Genomic DNA, 16,243 nt, shown 5'->3' on the forward strand with positions numbered 1-16,243 from the left:
TTTTGACATTGGAACTAAATCAGGAGTGCAAACACAGGCACCAGTCTGACTGTGTCTGGACCCTTCCTCCCCAAACCCCTGTTAGCAGAGGGGCACCCAGATCACGAAGCAGATGTCCAGCCTCCTCCAGAGAAACACCCAAAATCCCACCCGGCAGTGTGTAACCCACTGAAAGTCAGTTCCCCAAACCAGCAGGACTCCAAGCCTCAGCCTGCTGGAAAGCACAGAGGAAAGGAAAGGACTTATAGAGCTCCAAAGCTGTGGAGAAGGAAGCTGCAGAGGCAGAAGCCCAAGGCTGGGAGATGACTTGGATTGTCACCAACAGTTTCCAGGTTTTTCATCCTGAAGACTGACCAATGGACAATAACTGTGTCTTACACCTCTTCTGTTATGGTACATCATCTAGAACCTTCCAGGGCATCAACTTCAACCAGTGAGCTGGTGGCTTGAAGACCTGAAGAAGGTGGTTTTCTATCATCTTGTAGAAGTCTCTGTGAAGGGTGGCAAGGACAAGAAAAGGAGAAGACAAGAAAGAGAGAGGGCAATGGCAAAGAAGCTCAAAACAACATCATCATGTACCAAAATGTGGTAGCTGAGTGGGAAAAAAAAATTACAATTGTAAAACTCACAACTGAGTACACTGAATTTCTCTGCAGCTGACTGCTTATCAAGGGTTGTAGTTTGAAGACAGTCATGACCAAATATTTCTGACTCACCAGAACAGCTTAGTTTTATTTGCTTTTCTGACAGGTCTTCAGGAATGTGTCTTTGTCCTCCTGCAGTTTTGCAGCATTACAGATTTGCATTATAACCTTTCATTTCAACAATTCTTGTTTCTTCAGAGACAAGACAGTATTCTGTGGCCCAACATAGCCCAGAAAAAAGCCTCTGCAGAAAGAGTCACCCAGATCATTTTCATCCCCTCTTTGTCCTCGGCTTGATCCAGCTGCAGGTGAGAAAGAAGACTCAGTGGTTGCTGGGGGTGTGAAATCAGCAGCCAGGGTAGCTCAGTGGCCAGATGGGTGGTTTGCAAAACAGGAGCTGGGGATCACCGGCACGCTGGTTACCCAACTCCTCATCCCACACACCACTGTTACACCATGGGTAGTGCTCCTCCTCCACCATCAAGGTTTTCTTACAGTGGTCAGAAAAAAACATCTATTTGAGCAACAACTGTGAAGTCATGCAAACGGGTCTACAAAAACACCTACACCACTAGATCTTTCCTTTGATATTTTAATCCAACTCGTGTGCCAATGTCAGATGAAATCAGTGCATCTCTTCCTCAGTGGGGTTACGGCCTAGCTGACAGATTGCTGCGTGTGCAGCGGCGTCTGAGCCAGCCAAGGAGATCTGCAGCTGAGTGAGGAAGTGGGTAATGCCATGGAGGTAAACACAAGGTCAAGAAAATGGCTAGAGACAGAGTGCAAAGTGCTAAGCAGAGCAGTGACAGGCATCCAGAAGGGATTTTTCACAGGCGTGCTGGCACGCTGTGCTGCACAGCTTGCTCTGCTCCGTAGGTTTCAAGCAAAAGCAGACTGTGACAAATATTTTGAGAGTGCTTCGCGGAAATGGAAGCTGCGAGATGTTGAATCTGCACTGGCAGAGACAAGCAAAAAGTGGCGAGTGAACTTTTTCCTACACAGATTGCACCACGGAATAAGCTCCCTGATTTGCAGAGACTTTTTTACACTTCTTGTCATAGGCAGCCCTGCTGTGAGAAAGTTTCTGGAAACCTCTTCTGCAACCACCATGGTGGCATATCTTGTTTGAATCAGCTGGGGTGAAAAACAGGTCAAAAATTTTGAATATGGTTTCGTATTATGGATCCACATTAGAGAGCTGCTGAATGCTCACGTTGGGCATCTCCTTGCAGCAGACGAGGGGAGCAGCCTGGCAGCTGCCACGCTCAGCACGGCAGCAGAGCCGCATTGTTCCCTTGTGGATGATTCACAAGGGCCTGGTGGGGGAAGCAGGCAATTCGTGACAGGAATTTCTTCTAATGCAGTATGTTTAGCTAGAAACCAAAAGAGCAACCCAGGCCATTGGAAACAATTCAGATGTGAGATTTTCCTTTTGAGAAGACAGCAGCTTTTGCTAGCCGTATCACTGTGGCACAGCAAGAACGTGGGAGAAAAGCCCTGTTTCTCAGTATAGTGCATGTGGCTTACACAAAACCTTTGCTCAGCTAAGCTGGGGGGAAAATGGAGTTAATTAATTTTTATGGCATTAAAATGGGCCTCTGCTGCCTTCTAACAATATCTCCAGGCAAAGGGGAAAGTACCTGCAATCTTCCCAGTCATAAGGTGGAAGAGCATCTTTCAAGTTCTTTTTCTGCTGTCCAAGGCTTCCGGGGAGATGGGCATTTAAGAAGCTGTGTGTGGCTTTATTTAGCAGTGGGTAAGGCTCACCTGCCATGACTCAAGCATTGAAAACTTACAGTTTTAGTCCTTGCTAATCACCTTTAACTCCATTTGTAGCTGAGGAAGAAAAACACGCAGAGAAAATTCATTTATCCCAAGCCTGGCCTGGGAGACATGAGAGCTGAGTAGTCCTCTGTTTTGTTTTCACAGAATCATGGAATGGTATGGATACGTCTGGACATTAGATGTCGTCTAGTTCCAACCCCCCTGCTGTGGGCAAGGAAGGACACCTTCCACCAGACCAGGTTGCTCTAAACCCCATCCAAGCTGGTCTTGAGCACATCCAGGGACAAGGCATTCACAGCTTCTCTGGACAACCTGTTTCAGTGCCTCACCACCTTCACAGTAAAAAATTTCTTCCTAATACCCAATCCAAATCTACCCCCTTTCATTTTAAAGGCATTACCTCTTTTCCTACCATTCCATGCCCCTGTTCAGTGTCCCTTTCCAGCTCTCCTGTAGCCCCTCTCAGGTACTGGAAGGTGTTCTAGAGTCTCCCTGAAGCCTTCTCTTCTCCAGGCTGAACAGCCCCCACTCTCAGCCTGTCTGCTTAGGAGAGATGCTCCTGCTCTAATCACCTTCATGGCCCTCCTCTGGACTCACTCCAACAGATCCCCATCCTACTTGGGCTGAGGACCCCAGAGCTGGATGCAGCACTCCAGGTAGGGTCTCCTGAGAGTGAAGTAGAGGGGCAGAATCACCTCCCTTGACCTATAGTAAAAGACTGAAAATAGTATTTTAATTAATATCATCATTACTATTATTACACAGTACTATCAAACACACAAATTTACATTTAATGTGAGTTTACAGAATCTTTAAGGTCCCTTTCAATGCAAACCAATCTATGATTCTATATTTTAAAGCCATCTTTGTGTTTCACTTTGATAAAAGCTACATAAATTAGTAATCTGTTAGTGTTGTTCAACCTCTGCTACTGAATTTACTTTAAAATGCCATGCCAGTGTTGAAGTCTTAATAGCAACTTAAAAATGAGTATGTTGACCTGAAAATGGGCTGGGAAAGGGAGAGAAGACTGATAAGGACTTTAAAGTCTGCATGGATTATAGTCAGAATTACCAATGGCCTCTAGAACACCAGAATATTCTTGTTTCGAAGAGCTGCAGATGGAGTCAGCTGGTATTGGCCCTGCTGGAGGTAGGTTTCCCCCCTCTCAGATTGTTCCCTTTGCCTGATAACCTGTTATTTTAACAAAGAATTGTTTTCATCAGCCACTCTGCAGGGCTCACCTTACCTAGCAGCAGGGAATGCTGATTTCACATCGGAAGTGGAGGCAGGGCAAAGAGCAATGGTGAGGCAGGGCAAGGGATAGAGAGGGAACCCTGTGGCAGGAACCAGGGATTCCAGGGTGTTGAAGCACCTTGGGAATGTGAGAGGATTTTTGTCTTTTCTTGAAGGTAGGAAGAACTAATTTAAGGCAATGTGTGCAGAAATGGGATGCTGAGAGTCCAGGGAGAAACCAGTAAGAGGCACCAAGGATGACCTTACAGAAAACAGCATGGAAGTCTGTCAAAGGCATGGAAAGGCACACACACTATCAGTGTCTGATTCTCCAAAGATCTGTTGCATTTAGAAGAGAGAAAACCTTTTCACAAGAGTCTTCAGACCAAGGTTTCTAGTACTTACTGAGAAGCAGAGCATGTACAACCTGCACAGCAAGAAAGAGAAATATTACACAGCAGCAGCAGAGACTTTTCAGGAGACAGCTATGTCCAGTGCCACAAATATCACCTTGACTAGGAATGGGACTCTTCACCATTAGAAGTGAGACACTTACTTGGAAAGCAATGCTTGACTGAGGGGCAGCATGAAAGGACTTGAAAAACAGACTGAGTTTGCTGAACACAGCTTCTCGTGCTCAGCTGAGAGTTACAGGATCATTCCAGCAGTGAGCTACTGGTTAGAAAAGCAGAACACAGCCTTGTACATGCAAACTGTGGAAATGGTCACAGGAGCAGAGGAGCAGTGCTAAGGTCACATGCCAGGTTTCTCCCAGGGAAGGGATATGCTGGGACAAAGCTTGTGAAGGTAAGAACAAACCTGAAGCCTCTCAGGCAGCCATCCAGGTAACCTGGGATGAAAGCCAGGGATGAGTATCCTCTGCAACCTAATAAGTGCCAGCTGAGGGTAAAAATGGGGGAATACTTACAAAAACTATGAAAAAAATGAAACAGAGCAGGCTCTGTGATACCCCATGAGCTGCTGGCACATGCAGAACCTTGTACACATTTGTAGGGATGGACTGTAGGCTCCAGAAACATTGAGCTCATTAAGTGCTTGTGGAGGCAGTCCTGAGTGCTCTCAGGGAGTATCAAATCCAAGCAGACCTACTAGGGAGACATCCCAAGGACTTACAATAGGAGGAAGATGAACAGCCTCCATGGCCAGCTAACCCTTTTGCCTTGTTAAAATCTTCTGTCTTGAATCAGCTGCAGCCCATGTTGGCCTGTCAGTCCAAGTATCCTGATACCATGAGAAATCACCACAAAAAATAGGACAGAAATACAGGGGTCCTTTTCTCCTCTCACTACTTCCTTCCTTCTCAAATGTTTGCTTAGCCATTGTTCTGCAGAAGGCATAATGATCAGTCCAGGTCACCATTGCCTCCTTCACCAGCACCACCAGCAAGGAGTGGTTTCAGGTGACTTTTGGCCAGAGCCAGAGGGCTGGCATGTAATGCCTGGAGCCACTGGCTGAGTGGAGGAGCAGGGTGAACCCACCCAGAGCGCTGGCCCACAGCAGAGCAATCCTCCCACACAGGGACTCAGGATGAAGCCAAAGCCACTCTTCATTAAAGCACACCTCCCTAATTCCTGTCACGAAGCAGCAATTGCATCAAGAAGTGCTGCTTTGCTTTGCAGCAACACCCTTTGGGGAGATAGGGTGCACTGAATCTGGGTCACCTCCCCTAGCCTGTGCTGGGATACAGGAACATCCTAAGCAGGTGTTGGCACCTCTTCAGGGTCTCTTTCAGTGGCTGCAAACCCCACACGAGCTGGTGGTGCTCTCAGTGCTGCACACACAGCGTGGGTGCCATTTATTGCAGCACAGGAGCTGGAGAGGATGGTGACTCCAAAAGGGCATTTGGGGGGCAGCTCCTGTGGTGCACAGCTTTCCTTACAATGGGCACCATCCTCACCATCAGCTCTGCCACATGGGGAGAGCTGCACAAAGCTGTCATGCTGCCAGGGTGTTCATGGGCCAGGATAATCTCCCCTCCAAACAGGAAAGAGGCACAAAGTGGGTGTAGGTGGGGAGGATTCCAGAACACGACAAACAGGTATTCACCGCTCAGCAATTACACCACTGCTCTCCCAGGTGCCGCTGTCTCTGGGCACATCTTCTGCCTCCCACCCAGAGCAGGTGGGAGACATTCCCATCTGTGTCCCAGGGGGCATGGCAGCTGGGGGATGGGTCATCTGGGACTTAATTTTCTCTCTTTTGGTGGGTCCTGATGAGGGTAAAACACAGGGATATTATAAAAGTCTTCTCTTGTGCAGGCCAAGGTCACGCCAGTGCAGTGGGCGTAGAAGATGTCCTGTTCTGGCTTTGAAGTGCTCAATTTCTCTTATATCCCACCAACTACACCAGCCTTTCTGGGCTACTGAGGAGACAGATGAAGGATTATATTTTAGGGGCCTTCCTCAGATGCTGTCAGCATCATTTGTCAGCAACATGCTCGGGTACATCCATTACCCTCTGCTCCCAGACAGTGATGGTGACAGTGGGCTTCTGGCATAGCACATCTTGTCACCGCCCTCTGCAGTCCCAGGAGAGCCATCTCCACCCTGCAACCGGGAAACACCCTCTGAGGTGTAATTCCTTCTTTTCTCCCAAAAAAGAGAGCAAATGACCTCTGGAAATTATGCATTTGAGTGCCATGGAGTTATGACCCTTATAAACAGCATGAAGCTGAGGAACAAGTAAAATATTGTGGACTAGAAAAAATAATTATCCTTTGTATTTTTGGAGGAGGCTATTGAAACACTGAATACTGTCCAAGAGACTTCTTAAACTTCAAAATATTTCTGCAATGTATGTAAAAAAGCATTAAGATGGAGCTCCCTGTTCACATTTGGGGTGGAAAGTGTAGCTTCTTGACGTGTCTAGCAACCATAGCCCCAGCAGTTAAGCACAGGAAATGAAGAAGAATACCACAGACATTTTTTCTTGTGAAAAGTTAACTAGTCTGTATTTTACCTGAATAAGGGTGTGACTAATCTGTAGGGTGTAACAACCTACAGTGTTCCTTCTTTCTCTGGGATAAAGGTCTTCAGTCCTCCTGTGAAAATATCATCCAGGATGGAAAAGCCATTTATCAGGACACTGGTTCAAGGGAAAACCTTGCAACATGCTGGGTGGGAGGGGGGATGAGAGGCACAGTGCTGGGCTGGCACTGGGAACTGCAGTACCACTTGTGTGCAATTTCACATCCATCAACACAACGTCGGGAGAGATTCCAGAGCTTTAATCACTCCCATTGATTGTGATTAGCAATGATTTGTTGTGGTGGTTTGCAGTGTATTTCCTTATAATCCAGTTTAAGTATAAATCTGCCTTGCAACTTTCTGGATAATTCAGATAGCCTGTAAGAATTGTTCCTGTGGGAGTAAAAGCCTGGATATCATAACTCCAATTTCCATCATAAGATGCTTTTTAAATAAATCAAAACAATTGTTTGCACTCAGGTCTTTGCACTGAACTGGCATATATATCTTGCCCAGCTGCTGAAGACTGATTCCATTTTTTAGAAAGCCTACTGTGACAATAAAATTGATACATAAACTTTAAAGGAATGAGTGCTGACCAGCTTGTCATACCACAACATTCATAACACCTTCGGGGAGCAGAAGAAACAGTTAAAAGGAAAGTTAGCTGACTCATTTAGTGAGTAGCTGGTGTTACTCGTAGCAGCTTGGAAGTTAACAGATAAAAATGTTATCACAGCCAGCAGCAATATAGCCCTAACGACAGCAGACAGACTGATGTATGATATAAGTCCAATTAACTGTCTTAAACATGGGTGCAACTTGGATTTGGCATTAATATTCCCGTAGTATGCTGGAGACTGATTGACTGCTGTAGTATGCTTTGGAAGACAAGTCTTGCATTTCCGCGTATTCTGCTGGAGAATAATTTTATTTAAAGACATACAGAGACTTTAAAGTGCTGCTCCTTTTGGGTAACTAGGCCAAATTTTTTTATTCAGTCACACCAGCATAACTTCAGTTTACAGTAACTCCATTGACTTCATCAGCACAATTAAGCCCTGCAACAATTTACTTAGTCATGCTGTGGACTCTCCATCACTGGAAACCATTAAGTCACAAATTTTTGGCTTGTTTACTTGGGTTTTTTTCTGAAAGAAAGAAAAAGGGAAAAAATTCTCTAGTTGAAATTAATAAGCCACCCAGCTTGCACTGCATACATATCAGATTAGAGAGTTATGTTGCCTCCCTTTGATTTCGTGATGCATGAATCACGGGTCTTGTTCACCTGGGAGACTCAGGAGCTCCAGGGTGGCATGGCATGGCACAGGCAGCCTTACTGCCCTGCAAGCATCTTGGTGCAACACAGCTATCTCTGTGCTGGACCATTTTGATGGGAAGGGACACACACTCATCCCAGAGACAAATCCTTGTCAGGGACCTTTGAACTGACCTAGCCCTGGATGTCCTAGATTCAAATCTTTATCTGCACTGCTGTGAGAAGGCAGAGCATGCACCCTGACAGTCACAGCTCGTTTGTCACGACCAAAACCCAGCATGCAAGTGTCTTCCTGTAAGTGTCTCAGCAATTAATCACCCACGTCACCTGGATTATCAGGGACCACGAGTTAGTTGTTGATTTGTTGGTTTTGGCTTCTGTGCACTAAAATCATGTGTCACTGTCTGTGGAGGTGAGCAGGTCTAGAAAATGGTTCACAAAAGGGCAATGCCTTTCCATAGCCCAATTAAAAATCAGGGACTGCTGCTAAAAAGGCTGTCTGAGGGGAGCCACAGAAACTACTTAAATTAGTAGCTGCTCTGTCTGACCTAATTATAAGAGTCAAAGAGAGGAGGGGTGGGTTAACAGCTACATTTCATTTTTTTATTGCATTTACTTGACAGTCACCACAGTCATTTACTCCTGGGCAGGGTCATGCTGCCAGGGAAGAGGAGTGTGTTCATCCCACATCACAGTTATACTAGACCACAGCAAAGTAAGGAGATTACATTCTAAATAGGGCAGGTTGTGAGCCCACAGCCTGAGGTGAACACTTGTGGAAGGCCCCAAGCCCCTCAACTTCTTCTTTTTAACCATAGAGAGAGCAAAAGAAGTAGGGCAAACTTGCCACAGGATTGTAATTTCTTCCCATTTTATGCCTGATTCTGCATCCTTTCACAGTAGTAACCACTCCTCCCAGCTTGGGTACATGATGGTGACAACCTCAGGCCACAGACAGGACACAGGTGTGCTCATTCAGTGCCCCTGACCATTCCCACACACTGCAGATGCAAGTCATGGCCATTACCCTGGAGCTGCTGCCACAAGTGACCCTCTCCAGGACCAGCACATCCTGTTTGGTGCCCAGACTCATCCCATCTGTAAGCAAAGGCTGACTTTCCTTCTCCAAAAAGCTCTCATCCCACACCAGACGTCACACAAAAACAGGCAGGGGCTGTATTCCCTCTGCCAGGTTCACTCTTGCCCAGCTGCCTGCCCCCTCTGCCCACCACCCTGGCACATGCTCCTGGTGCTTTTTGCCAAGAAATTGGTTTAATGTTTGGGTTTTTATTTGCCAAGCATTAACACAGGCTCACCTCCATTTTTCTGTGCTGCTCCACCCTTTGTTTTTTTAAATACCAAGCTCAACTCTCGTTTGTGTGAGGCATGTAGGGGTGCTCACAAAAGTGAGAATGGCAAAACCATGAAAAAAAAACCAAAACAAACAAAAAATAAACCCACAAGAATTTAGCTCTTTCTTACCAGTTTAACACCATCTTCTTTCTTACCAGTTTAACGCCATCTTCTTTCCTGAGCAATGGCCGAAGTGACCTTCTCTGCCTGGGAAGAGCTGTGACAAGTAAAAAAAAAAATAAATTAAATGTTATAAATAACACCCAGCAACACCCCTGACACAACCACAGGTGGGACAGATTTTTCTCTGGGTTGCCTTCCCAGTTTCTCCTGTACTGTTACTGTGTGAGTCAGGAACAGCTGTCCCTGCAGGTGTGGGTGCCACACTGCACACTGCCCCCCCAGCGTGCCCATTTCAGGCTTCAGCAGACTCCAGAGGGGTCACTGAGGGGAATCTCCATGCCCCAAGCCTCTCCTTTCTCCCTTTCCACACTCACTTTTCTCCTCCTCCTTTCAGCTGCAAGGCAGTGGAAAGTAAAGACAGCTTCTCTTTCCCATTGTGTCCAGGAGAGGAGGAATGAAGGTTTTTCCTTCCCCATTTCCATCTGGTGAGAGGAGGGAGAAGAACTGACTTACAGGTCTCAGTGCTTTTCCCATGGCTGGGTGAGAGGGAAAACTGCAGCATTCACCCCCAGCTCTGGATGATGGCCAGAGATGATGCTGCTGGGTCTCAAGGCACTGGGTATCCTGGAGAAGAGCAGGGATGTGACCCTCAGCCTCCTGACCAGGTAATAGCTCAGTTTTGGCCTCCTCAGCCATGCCCAAGTCTGCTCCTGTTACCAACACAGTGCTTTGGCAACTGAAGGAGATGTGGGATGGCTCCAGGAGGGATAAAGAATCCACCCTTGCACTGCAGTATGATGGAAATATTTCAGTGGTGGTGATTAAAGAGGTGAAACCTGTCTGCTCCCTACCTTGGATTCTGATAAACACCCATTTGGAGGATGTGTTGCAGAAAAAGAGACAAAGAACAAGTTATTGCTAATGTCCATGGAGACTTGGGAATGAGCCTTGCATGGCCTCATTCAAACTCCAAATAATACTACTGCCAAGACAGAAATCCAAGTTTCTTTTAAAATTTTGGGACATTTGGGGCACAAGGAGCTGCAAGAACTTCAGCCCTGAGCCTGTGGGAGTGCAGCTGGGCACACCATGGCTCAGGGATCAGGGGCTGTGGGCTGAGCATCAGCCAACCAAGCCCACCTCCCGGGCTATCTGATGCCAAACTGAAATGAGCCCCCTCAAAAGCACAGGGCCTGCTCCCTCCCCTCTTATCCATCACTTTTCCATGATGAAAATGATCTGACACAGCCCAGGCCAAGGCTTTGGAAAGCCAGCCATTCCCAGCCCCTTGGTTCACAGAGGCCAAACATCCCAGCTGGCTGTTTAAGCTACAGTTTTGGTCAGTCCTATTATCACCACGTTGCAGAAAAACTGTCTGGGGTGTCGGTTAGGTTGGCACCAAAGCCACAGATTGCAGGGTACACACGTACCCAGGGACTCAGTGCAGCCTGGGAGAAGGCACAGCCCATCCAACATCTCTCCTTGGCAGATGCATGGCCACAGGGTCTCCTCCAGTAGGGATCTGCCTGCAGGGGGCCCCAGCCTGAGGTTCCAAACAAGGGTACTGGCCTTGTCTTCCATGGGAGTTGGTGCTGGAATCATTGCTGGTGCAGTAACATTAACAGCAAAGCTCCTGTGGCAGCCAGCATGCAGGGTCACTCCGTGGCTTCCATCAGGGAGGGATAACCAGCAGCACTGCGCTCTAGGCAAGCAGAAGAGGCACAGCAGGAACCTAGAGGAACAGCCAAGCTTGTTTCACCAAATTTTAAAAAATTATGAGGCAGGGGAAGCAGCCTTAGCTTCATTTTTCACGTTTGCAAACGCCCATGGGATTATGATCCTTTCTTTGTGGAGGGGGAGAACAGAAGCTGGAAAACTTAACAGCGGCTCTTGAAGCACCTGCAGAAGGCCCTTAGCGATGAGCAGGAGATGTTCCAGGTCTGGAGCAGAGGGAAGCGGACAGCTGGCCACTGCAGAGCACTGGGTAGTCCCTCTTCTCCCCACTGTATCCCAGCAGGACCCATGGCAGCCATCAGCCACAGGGGAGCCTTGAGCAGCCTTAGGAAGCCTCCATCCCTCTCTGCCACCCCGTGAGTGCCACAGCTTGCAGTGACACAGGAACCAGTTCGGCTGCAGCCCTGGATTCAGGCAGGCACCTTTCCCGTGCCTGGCAGCTGCTCCTGGTTTTGAAGCAATCGGAAACTCGGATTTACACCCCCGTGACACCGGCACAATCCGTGTCTGGATATCGCCGCTCGGTATCGCTGCCAATCTGTTAGAGCACTGCCACACTCAGGCCTGGATATCTTGTGAATACCCTAAAACAACCTTTCTCAAAAAAAAAAAAAAAAAGCAAGCAACATAAGGTTGCTTTCAAGAGAGAAAGGGGGGGAAAGTAACTTCAAGTAATTTTATTAGAACAATGTTTCCCACGGTATTAAGCTCAATATAATGGCCTTTTGAGCAGATCACACTGATAACAGCATTGGAGAAATGTTGATTTTCAACTTAAAATTAGGCTAAATTTTAAAAATGCCTTCTATTTTATTTTCCACCTTTTCCTATTATTTTCTCACTTTTCTTTTTATAACTTGTGGGATTTGAAATCCAGTTTTATAAAATAATTTTGCACCTGCTGCTACCATATGTAATATATATATAAAGGACTAAGCCCTAGTCTAAGAGTCTGGGAGGCTTTTAGGAGCAGCTGTTGGTGTGTGTCTCCAGTTCCATTCTTCCCACTGGAAGGCACTAAGAAAATATCTCCACACCACACAGGCTTATGGTGAGTTCAGAGTAAAGCCTTGTCAGGTTTAAAATGACAACTTGCTTGAGCAATCCCATTGATTTCAGGGGGTAATCACCAACCTGAGGAACAAGATCACAGCTTTGCTGTGATTTTTTTAAGATTCACTTAAATCTCAGTGGCTGTTCTGTTCGCACCTTTTTCCCGTATCCAGTGTGGCTGCTGTGGTTCTGAGCAACAGGATCCATTTTACTTTTAAAATTATCTCAAAAGATAAGATTATCCCATCTTTGAAAACTGCCCAGCTTTGCAGAGCATCCTGGGCAGCCTAAGAGCCCATGCCTGCCAGGAACAAGCAGCAGGCAGAGTCCAGCCCTTTTGCCTGAACAGGCAAAATTCCTTCCATCAAAAAGGAAAGGCCATCAAAAAAATAAGAATAATTCTCCAGTGAGGCCAAGGGTCAAGTGGAGCCCCACAGGTGCTGCAGCATTAAGGCAGGAAATCACGAGTGTCTCCTCAGGAGGCCTCTGACCCCAGAGAGTCATCTCAGTCACCCCCGGGGTGAGCTGAGAGGACACACCAAGGAAAGAGGGAGTTTGCATCCCCATCCCTACCTGATCTGCACAACACAAATGCTAGGAGTGGCTGCCATCCCACTCAAATTTAGGAGGGCGAATGCTTGCCCACACGGAAGATGAAGCGCTGCTTTCGCCACCCCCTGGTTACGAGGCACTCTGGGACAGGGGCTGAGCGCCGCAGTGGTCTCCCTCCCTGCCTCCCCACTTCCCCAATGAAATCTGAAACGTGGCTATTTCTGCCACCGCTGACAAACACCGTCACCTTTCGCTCCCTCCCTGGCGGGTGACAGGGTGCAGCGCCCGGGACCGCAATGAATCATCCATCGCCCGGCGGCTCCCGCGCCCTCCGGGGACAGCGGGGCCACCCACGCCAGCCCTGGCTCTGGGGCGGGGGACCGCAGCCCCAGCTGCAAGGAGAGGCGGGCGGGCTGCATTGCATTTAGCTTTTATCGGGAAAATGGGAACAAAACACCAGGCACTCAAAGGAGAAGAGCTGGCTGGCTCTCAAACACCCCTATGCTACACCTAGGACGGCTGTGCAGAAGAGGTAGAAGGTCAAGGGGAACTCCCTTCGGCTGGATGCTGTGTACCAGTCTCTGCAGGATCACAGCTCGTTGGACATTGCAAGTCTGCTTTTCCTATGGAAAGAAAGCAAGTAAGCTTTGGATACCCCCCACGCAGCAGTTACACTTCTCCAATATGTGACTTGATCCAACCATCCTCACATCCTTCCTGCCACCCTGGATGGCCCTTCTAGATTTTCTTCAGGCTTGCAGCTCTTCTTTGAGTACAATATAGAGCACTTTATTGCACGAGTGCATCTGCAGCTTGTCCCCAAGGGAATAAGGGCACGCCGATGTGAGCAAAGCGTTGCCAGTTTCAGCCAAGAGCTCTGCTCCCATTTCAGGGTGACACTCACCCTCCTCCCTCGACGCCAGCGCTGGCCGCTTCAATCTTCCACAGGCAACACGTTCCAGAGCACAATCAAACCTATTGTGCAGCTTTAGAACAGTTTTTGCTTTAATCTGTTAGAGGGAACAGCACAAGGATTTTTATATCTAATCCAATAAATCTACACTGACATCTTGTGGAGATCCTGAGACCAAAATGCCACAGCCACTGGGCAGGGTGGGATTTATACCCTCGCCATGTCCTGCTGGACACTAGCACAGAGGCAGCTGGACTTTTCAAAGCAGCTGCAGCTGTGCCTGTAGTGAAAACCAGATCCTGCAGCCTCAGAAGTCATTGTTCTCTGTTCACAAACATAATTTTAAGTGATCCCCACAAGCTCAACTAAACCAAGACGATTTACTCTTAAAACCCTACTAAAAGCAATACTGTGGCCATTCTTACATAACTGCTGCTTCAGGATTCTCAAAGCACAAGCTTCTGATGAAGACTTATTTTCGTGCTGAAATTTTATTAACGCTGTAAGTGCTGAAAAAAAATGGACCTAAGCAGCACTCAAGGACTCCTTTGATGCTCCTTTTCATCTAAAAATACATGCATGGGTAAAGAAAAAACTGCCTGCAGTTTGGGAACCTGTGCAAGATTTTCCCCCATATTCACCCCATTCATTTCATCCCCTCTTGCCAAGTCCAAAGGGTTTAATTAAGCCACTGCCTACTTTCTTCCAGTGCTCAGGTAAGTGTTCAAGGAGTACAAGCCTCCTGTTAGGCACAGGCCTCAGTAATGCCGCAGTGAAATCCTTAGCGGGGTTAACACCAAGAGCTAGAATCCCAGCACAGATAATCTCACAATCCAACCACACAACTGTTCCTCCAGCTTTTTCTTACTACCATCTAACAGCAAATGCTCCATCTCCTCCAAGATGGCTAGAGACCCTCTGGAATTGCTGGGGTAGCACCAGACAGGCGGAAAATGGAGACTACTTGGACATAACAGAAAGCAGGGAAAAAGACTTCTCACAGTGCAGCATGCAGGCTGGGGAAGCCATGACTGTCATTCACAGTCTGACAACAGCCACTCCAGCAATGAACCTCTTAAGCCTTTGCCTACAACTTCCCAGTAACGCAGCCATCTCCACTCAACAAAAATCCTCCTGCTATGCACCCATTGAGTCACCTCAGAGGAAGAACTGTCACCCCAAAATTGCACATGGACAATGTGCCCCACAATTATGGCTCTGGGCCAGTCTGCTCCGTCTTCTTGCTCTTCTCAGGGCAGCGTTAACCCCAGCTCCCCACCAAAGCCAGACAACTTTCCTTTCCAAGGAGGCACAGCATTAGCAGCACATTACAAGACTTCAGCTTCATGCATAAAGATGGAAATGGAAGAGTGCAGAATGTAACAAATGCTATTTTACTGGCACAGATGCTAATGCTGAACACATTAAGTTACCACCTAACCAGTTACAAGAGAGGGGAAAACCAATCACCCCAAGAAAAGCCCAAATGACTCCAGAGTGGGAATCACCAGCTGCAACACTGGCTCCACTCTGAACAGCAGACAGCTTTTATCCTTTGGGATTCAAAAGAAATGGGGCATTTTCATGCTTGAAAGTGACTAATCTGTAAGCAATGCTTGAAAAGGCAGCAAAGCCTATTACCAAGCAGTGTACACCCCAAAAATCCCCACACATAAAAGTCCTGCCACTTGGGCTCTCATAATTTGCCTTGAGCAGTCCCAGAAGCCTCGATACATATGGGGAGCTAGGTCTGATTATTCAAATCCTGTTGCCTAGTATTAACACTCAAATCTATATTTAAGCACCTAAGTAAGAATAACTACAGCTTTCTAAAGACCCTAAGCATCAATAGCTCTTGTTAAGAGCTTACCCAAGTACTGACCTCCTAATGAATCTGTCTAAACGATAACATTCACTTCATTCCCAGTGCGGTGAAATTCAGTACGTTCATGCACTCCTGAACCTCTTCCAGCAAGAGCTGAGCTTGTGAGTGTCCTGTCTTTCACATCAAAACACAGACTACAGGCAAATACACAAGAGGAGCTATTTCTAAAATCCTCCACTGACTTCAAAGTCACTACACCTTGTTTTAGAAAAGGCTTGAAAACAGGAGGACTCAGGCTGTGCGCTACAGTTTGGTAGAAATTTGGGAACAGTGTTTTTTAAGCAAAACATATCTGGGCATTGAACCAAAAATTAAAACTATTATAGTATCATAGTACCAAATGGAGATATTTTGATATAATTCTCACTCTCTCCATTCCAAAGCCAGAAACCTCTAAAAATTTCTGCAAAACTTGAATCTTGCTGTTCTTACAGTCAGAAAGTCAAAAAGTTGCTTTTCCTTTCCAGAACCTGAGCCTTTCCCTTTGCCAGAAGGGCAAACTCACATCCTGGAGATGAGCAGAACACAGCAACAATACTCCAACTCATAGAAAAAGGCCAACTCTTCATTTTTCATTCTCTTTCATGCAATTCTCATTTTAAAAATCAATTTGCATACAAAGCTGGTGTTCTACCTTCAATCTATAACAAATTTTGTATTAATCCTCCTTCCTGCTTGAGTTACAAGGAAATGTGAGAA

Source organism: Molothrus aeneus, chromosome 2 (assembly GCF_037042795.1).
Source record: "Molothrus aeneus isolate 106 chromosome 2, BPBGC_Maene_1.0, whole genome shotgun sequence".
NCBI lineage: Eukaryota > Metazoa > Chordata > Aves > Passeriformes > Icteridae > Molothrus > Molothrus aeneus.